Raw genomic sequence first — 8,607 nt, 5'->3', positions numbered from 1 at the left:
GGCTAAAAGAACAAAAACCAAACCAAATCAGTCAGGTCTGTAGTTTGAATTTGGATTAGAAATGAGAAGGGCGACACCTTCTGGCTGGATCCAGAACTGCACCTTCTGCTCAGAAAAGTGTTGAAAAACCTCAATTGTGTCTGTAAAATGTCTGCAGCTTTTTTGTCTGCAGACATGAATAAAGTCTGGATTTGATCCTGAATGAATCTTCATATTTCTTTGTCCTTCAGTCTTTCTTTCAGTCTCAAACACACTGGTTCATTTGATCCTAATGAGAACATGTGTGAGGCTCCAACATGGCTGCCTTCACTGCAGCTTCCTCTTCACAGCATGTGTTTGTGGATCAACACACAAACAACAACAGCTGCAGGTGAGGAAGTGTTGCTGTTGTTGCCTTTGCCTGCTTCCAGCCTACAGGCACAGTTTTCTGCTCCATATGAGCTGGAAAAGAAAATGAATGACACCAATTTTAGGATCCCAACTCCTGACAAAGAGAAGAAATGTGGAGTTTGTCACGTCAACATGCTCCAGCCTTCTTTCTCCAGAGGGGAGTCCAACTGTCCTTCTAGTGATGCTCCGGTAGTCTCAGTCTCCATGTGTTCTCGTCCCTCAGAAGATCAGATTTCAGAGGATGGGCTTGGAGAGAAAAGTGGAGTTGTGCTACTGCTTGTTTGGGAAACTCTGAAATCTGAAGCCAACTAGAGAATTTCTGCTCATATCTGTCTCCACCTGCTGGTGGTGACATCATGGTTTGATGGAGGAGAAGTTGTTGCTGTTTTCTGATCCTCCTGGTCAGGCTGGAAACAGCCTGGAGATGTTGTTCATCCATCACAGGGTTTGGTCCAAAGCTCCAGTGCAGCCTCTCACCTCCTCCACCTTCCTCTTTGAGGGAGGCAGCAGAAGCTCCTCCTCTTCTTCAGCTGGATGATGCTGTCCTCCACCTGCAGCTGGACCTGGATGTTCTCTCAGACCATGTGGCCTCATGGATCAGAAGGTTGAGGGTTCAAGTCCCTTCATGGTTGAAGTCAGACAGAAGAAGAGTTTGGTTTGGATCCTTTCTTGTCTTTCTGTTCTAGTTCCAGGTCTGGTTCAAATAGTGGAATCATCCAAAAGGATGAAAACAGTCCTCCAAGCAGACGTCAGATTGAAAAGCTCATCAAAGAACACATCCAACTAGCCAATCAGCAAAGCACTGACAAGCTGGACTTGTGCTCTCCTTCAGTGAAGAACCTCCTCCTGCTGCTCCTCCATCTTTAGCTCCTCCTCCTCACCATCACTGTGACTGTTGACGTCTTCCAACTCCTCCAGAAAGCTGTTTTCTGATGAACATCTCCTCCCTGTTGCTGCTTTCAGTCCAAACTCACTCTGTTCATGTCAATTCACTCCAGAGAAAATCCTTTTTCTGGGAAGAATTTGCTCCAAGTTTTCCTCCAACTAAGAATCTGCAAACCCAGATGAGAACTCCCAGCAGGAAAATAATTCATCTGCAGGAAACTAGAAAAAGGCCTTTTTGTGGGAGGAAACCATTCCAGATCTTTACAAACACCACAAATCCCAACTTTTCCTCCACTTAGCCTGAGTTTGGCTTCCAGGAAGCGGTGTGTGTTCAAGCTCCGCCCCCATCTCATGAAGCCCCTCCTCCAACATGAGGCCACTGGGGAATTCTGAATGAACCTTTACATTTCAACAGAAATTTCAAGCTAAAAACAGGAAAAAAACTCTCTTCATGTTTGAAAACAATCAAAGATTCAAACAGGAAGAGAAAACAAGGTTTGTCAGGAAATCAACCGATTTGATTGATTGTAAATCTTCTTCCTGTTGGAGTTTGATGAATGGAAGTAGAATGTGTAGAAAGTCAGTTGATGTTTTCCATTTCAGTAAATGAAGGTTTGATCTGCAGATTTCCTGATCCCTTTCTGACTGGGATCCAGACCTGATCTAGACGGGACTCATGAGGAAGCAAACAGCACAGAAACTTCAATATTTCAAAACTCCACATTTGGATCAGGCGTCTTCATCAGAGCACAACTCATGTTTCCAGGACTGTGACTCACCAATAGATCCTCATTTCCTTTACACAATCTGTTTCCATCATTTGGATTTTTCATAAAAACTTGAGTTAGAAAAGAATTGTTTCCCCAAAATGTCCAGTTTGAATAGTCTCCAGTTTGTTGTGTTTGGTTGCTAGGTAACAGGGTCTTTAATGTCTATGATGTCATGGTGGCTTTCAGAGTTGAACTCCTGAATATGACGGTAAACATTTGGATTGAACCAAAATGGGATTGAAGCTCATGCTAAATCCTGATCTCAATGCTGAAAAAACCTCCTCCTAGATTGTGGTTGTTTGGAGAAGTCCTCCTCTTCCCAGAATTCCTGAAAAAAGCCCTCATTTCTCCTGACCATCTTCAAAGCCACTTTCTGCTTTAGTTTAGTCCAAACTTGCTTTATGCTGACAACATTTCCAGCTTGAATCCATCTGAAGAATCCAAGGAAACAAACCAATCTAAGTCTGCATTCATGCCACTTCAGAACCAACAAAGCATGTTTCCAGTACGCTGACTTACCAATAGAACTTGGGATTTCCTTTGCAGAATCCTTCTCCGTGTGTTTTCCTTTGTTTTTCTCCCCAAAACCTAAAGCAGAGATTTTTGCTGAGCTGCAGAACAAACGTCTGACTGCTTTAACCGCCGTTGATGGTTTGTTGGGTTTCCCTCTATAGCTGCTATGGTCTTGGTATGGTGCTAGGTAACGCTGTCTTTGATGATGATGACGTCAGAGTGGCCTCTAGAATGGACTTTTTTCTTGTTACAGGAGCTGTAACCTTTAGGGCACTAGGACCCAGAAAGAGGTCCAGGAAGTGACGGTGTTCAGTGACGGACTGCGCAGCCGCACTTCCTCCAAACGCCACTATTCATCAGCGCGTGGAGCGCCAGAGTCCAAACGGGCTGAAGGCGCTTTGATAAAGCGCTCTGGAATCCAGCTATGGTGTGCTAAACGTCAGGTCCAGAACGGAAGATGCCATCAATGAAGTCTGTCTGTCAGCAGCAATCCAACGCTGATGGGGTTTATCAATTATTTCTATCACTAGAGGAGACATCACGTGGTTCCTCATGGGAGGAGAGCACCGCCATCTTGGTGAGGTCAAGTCACTGCTGCAGTGCATGCATGTGAACACAGTTTTTCCAAAATGCCAGTTCATTGTGCGGATTTCAACTGCCAAAATCAGAGTCCACAAAGGAGGTAAGGAGGTAAAGTACTTCACAGGTAAGTACTATAATTTTTTCTTTTACTGCTGGAGGGGCTTTATTAATAGAACACATGTTGACATGCATGATGCTGCAGGGCTATTATCTATGGAGTCCTATACTGTTCATAATTAAATATTTAAATAAATAAATGTGACCTCATGCAAATACACAATCAACCAATAAATCTCTCATAAATATATAAAAAGATCATGAATTGGTGAAAAAGCTGCACACTGATTTTAAATTAGCCATTATATTATTCAATATATTTCATTTTGCTTTAAAAACCTGTTCATTATTTTAAAACAGCATTTTAAAATATTCATTTTTAATCATGTGGAATCTTATTATAATTCTGTCTTTTTTCAGAACCTTGGATTTCAAAATCAATATTTTCCAAAGTAGCTTTGTTTTTATTTCATGTTGCTGTTTTTCACAATGGCTGATTTATTTCATCAAGAGCTTTTTCAGGAGAATGTCTCTGTCTGTCAATCAGTGAAAGTGGGCGGTGTCTAAACGCTCATTGGCTCATCCATGGAAATCGACTCTTATTCCTCGATACCCGCTCAGCGGTGTGCCAGTCAGAGAGATTACATGTTTCAGTGATATCCACGCGGCTTTGCTGACATTAGAGATCAAATAGAGACAAACTATCTGTCTGCTGCAGAAGACGCAAACATCCACAACTCTGTTTTTGTAGTTTGAGGGTTTGTGTGGACCAAACCACAGAAGAGCTCTGGTCGTCCACGTCTATAAGTCCCCACTCCTCATTCTCATGCCATTCACTCATAGCTCACATCGTGCCTTATGTCGGCTGCAGGAGGCGAGCTGGCGGACCAACAGTCAGACCAGGAGCTGTGCAAAGCGGAACAAGCCTGCTGAGGCCTCCTGAACCTTTTATTTTTCTATTTTCATTGAGACAATGATTATAATCAGGTCCTCTGATTTTATTTTTCCTGCGATGACGTTTCTGACCGTGGTCGGAAAACGCAGCGGAGATCCGGGATTGATTGTGCAATTCTGCAGCCAGGGTTTACTCCAAAAATCAGGCTCTGTACTTTGGAGGAAACCTTTTTTTATTATTACTTTTCCAGGGGACAGGGCAACAGACCCTTAACTTGCGCTCACACATACACTCTCGCGCTGCCTGGGCGCTCTGATTTACACGTAATTTAAGACGTAGTTTGACTGCGCTGAGCTGAAGCAGAGACTCTCTGGGATGATCTCATGAACTCAAACATGGAAACATTGTTATCATGTGGAACTATTCAAAATAAATAAACCTGATCTTTTAACACTCTCCGTGTACATTGTGCATCCATGCATTTTTACTGAGATAAGCACAGGCAACCGCTCCATGTGGCTATCAGGATAAAAACATTAGCTGGTAGCCCCTCCCACACGCCGCATGGTGCGTTCATGGAAACTCCAGTTCATAGAAGCTTAGTGGAACTCCAACAACCACCCAGCCTAACTTAGACCACTACTATACGTTCATGAGAAGATGAAAATTGCTGAACCGACCACAAAACCACCTGAATAATACACACTCGCCCAAAGCCACTTTTATCCGCAAATTTAGAACAAAAACTGCCCAATTTCTGGTAACACTGTGGATGTGTTGAAGTGCATACTCCCCCTAGTGTTGAGGATTGGGCATCGCGCCGTCAGGTTCGCTCAAGCTTCTTCCATCGATGTAGTCAGGGTGCTGCTGCTCATGTCTGAGTAAAGGAGTAGCCAATCACAAAAGAGTCTCCGCCTTGTCTAGTTTGATTGACAGATAGACCCATTCTCCTGAAAAAGGTCTTCATGAAATAAATCAGTCATTGTGAAAAACAGCAACATGAAATAAAAACAAAGCTACTTTGGAAAATATTGATTTTGAAATCCAAGGTTCTGAAAAAAGACGTAGAATTATAATAATATTCAACATGAATAAAATGAATATTTTAAAATGCTTTTTTAAAATAATGAACAGATTTTTAAAGCAAAATGAAATATATTGAATAATACAATGGCTAATTTAAAATCAGTGTGCAGCTTTTTCACCAATTCATGATCTTTTTATATATTTATGAGAGATTTATTGGTTGATTGTGTATTTTCATGAGGCCATATTTATTTATTTAATTAAATATTTATTTATTTAATTATGAACAGTGTAGGACTCCATAATTATCAACATGCTGCATGATGTACGTATAATTTGCTGTCGACATAAATGTAAACTTTATTTAGTTAAACCTATAAACAGCATCCTAGGACTAGGCTATTATAGTAATATAGATTTATACATTTCTGACTCAGTGACTGAACTTTTCTTGCAGGTTTCAGATGGATTCAGACTTAAGGAAAAAGTGGACCCTAGCAATAAAAAGAGCTAACCCAGATGGATCACTGTGGTACCAACTAGCAATACAGTCTGGCTATGTTCAAAACATTTTGTGGAAACAGATTTTGATAGGAGGCCAGACTGTTCACTTGAAAACCGACACCGCAGCATCTATGTTACACAAACTGATCACTCATATGAATCAGTAGTGTAAATCAATTGTTTTTTCTTTGTTTTTTGTTTATTTTTAAAGGGGAAAATCTGTTGTTGACTTTTGGACTTATTGTTGACTCATTATTATAATCTATTATGATTGACCTATCATTGATTTATTGTTATCATTTAATAATATTATTGACTAACTATTGATTTATTATTATTGATTCATCATTATTATTGTTATTGACTTATTATATATTGTTATTTATTATTATTATTATTGACTTATTGATTTATTGTTATAATTTAGTACTATTATTGACTTACTATTGATTTGTTATTATTATCATTGATATATCATTATTATTTTTATTATTGACCTATTGTTTATATATTGTTATTATTTATTATTATTATTGACGTATTGTTGGGCTTTTCTAAATAATTTAAATTACATGTCAAATATGTCTAAAACTTTGAAATGTTTAAAAATAATTTCAAAAATTCTTTGTCATTCTTATTCATTTCAGTCAGACAACTCATGCAGTAGTAATAATATTTATTTTTCACATCTTTTAGTTTGCTTTCACATACTTTGTTGCTTTCACATTCTTTCACATTCACTTTCCTCCAAGTAAGCATTTCACTTTCCTTCAAGTTAGCATTTCACTTTCCTCCAAGTTAGCATTTCACTTTCCTCCAAGTAAGCATTTCACTTTGCATTTCACTTTGCATTTCACTTTGCATTTCACTTTGCATTTCACTTTCCTTTAGTTTGGCATAAAACTCTGTGCAATTCCAAGAGACAAATTTCCATAAACTTTTGGGTAATAACTACCCCTAACGGAGCTCACAGGTGGAAGCCGGGGAGGAGGGTGGGGCAAAGAACGCAGTGCTGCAGTAAAGAAGGATGAACAACTTACACACCTGGACTTAAATAGGATCCTGCACAGGTGAGTTGATTAACTGACCCACCCTAGGGGAGTGGCCTAAGTAAAAGCCTGCCTGAGTTGCCTGCCCGAAATGCTCCCAAGGTCGCTCACTTATGAGAAGTCCTGCAACAATGCATTTTTCATTAAAGTTTGAGCTTATAAGGCTGACTGTTTCTCTTATTTAACAGCAACAAATTATATTTATATATATAAAAATTATATACATATATTATATATTAATTTATATGTATAAGTATATAGAAATATGAATATATATACATTATATAAAAGCTACTTAGATGCCACCAAAGGCTATAGAAATTATTGTCATGTGGGCGTCCTCGACCTCACCAAGATGGCGTCGCGCTCCGCCACTGTCGGCCAGGCTTCTAAAGCGGGCGTGTCTCCTCTAGTGATATAACTCATTGGGGTTTAGCATGTGGAGGATTTGAATGTTCATTTGCTCTCAGGTTGGTTCTGTGCTGGAAGCCCCAACCCTCAGTTCAGTCAAGTTAGAAAGATGCTAACCAGCTGTTCCCTCTGTCACCATGGAAACACTTTAAAGTGGGACAGGATTTTCACGGAGCGGACTTCTAGACGTGGAGGATAAATCCTCCAAGATGAATTCATCAGACATGAATCAAACAGTCTTTTCTCCATAGAACAGAATGAAATCCACTGTGTTTTAGCAGCGTCTGCAGCATCACAGAGACGGTGTTCCACCAAAAACTGGGACCTGTCACATGTTGTTTCCTGGTGACAGAGCTGCAGCTTTAATGTCAATGAGATAGAAGAAGAAGAATCCAAAACATTGGACTGTTTTCATGTGATCACATGGAAGCAGAATTAGGAAATCTCTAGGAAATCTGTCCTTGTTTAGTCAGCATGTTTGAATTGGAGTTTACAGTTAGACGACCATAAAGACGAGTTCACACCAAGAAATGACTTTGATGATATGTTCTTTAAATGAATCGGAGAAAAGTTCAAAACATAAAACATCTAAGGTATTTATGTGTAAAATAGTGTTTAAATTTAAAAACTGTTGTCAAAACTTAATTGTTGTCTCCTGTGTGGAGGTATTTCAGTTCATTACAAACTGACATAAATGAGTAACGTTCACTGCAAACTGTGCAGAAGGCATGTTCTTTCTAAAACTGGAAATAGCACCAACCTTTTTTATCACCTGAAGCTGAGTCTCCATTTGATAATTCAATAAAAATAACATTTCATTTCCTCATTATAAAGCAACTTTATTGGAGCCAAACAGCGCCTGCATTTCCTGAGAAGACTCAGGAAGAACAAGGTGAACCAGGAGCTGCTGGTAACCTTCTACTGCTCAACCATTGAGAGCATCCTGTCCTCCTGCATCACAGTGTGGTTCTCCCACTGCACTGAATCAGAACGGCAGAGTCTCCAGAGAGTGGTAAAGACGGCACAGAGGATCATGGGCTGCCCCCTCCCCTCACTGAAGGACATTTACCAGTCAGAGTGACTAGCATCATCACTAACTCCCCCCATCCTGCTTTCCCTCTGTTTGAACTGCTGCCCTCTGGAAGGAGGTTCAGGTCCATCAGAACCAGGACAAACAGACTAAGAAACAGCTTTTTTCCACAGGAAATCACCAAACGGAATACACACACCTCCACCAACCACACCCACTCTGACTTTATACAAATGCTAAATCTCTGACTACACATGTGTGCAATATCTTGACTTCTGTGCAACAACACAATATCTACTATGCTGCACTCACAGCAACTCAACTCATTCCATTATATTTTGTCCATACAGATTTATATTTAACAGTTTCTGTATATATTGTTCATTTTTTGTTAGAGATGTAAATACAGTTATTCTATTTTATTTTATTTAACTTCATCACTTCAAGGCTGCTGCAATTTTATTGTATCACCATCTAAAATGACAATAAAGAATT

The sequence above is a fragment of the Oryzias latipes genome, chromosome 2 (genome assembly GCF_053564925.1).
Source record: "Oryzias latipes strain Hd-rR chromosome 2, Olatipes_Hd-rR_3.1".
Lineage (NCBI taxonomy): Eukaryota > Metazoa > Chordata > Actinopteri > Beloniformes > Adrianichthyidae > Oryzias > Oryzias latipes.
The sequence above is the reverse complement of the archived record's forward strand: the minus strand, read 5'-3'. Positions refer to the sequence as shown.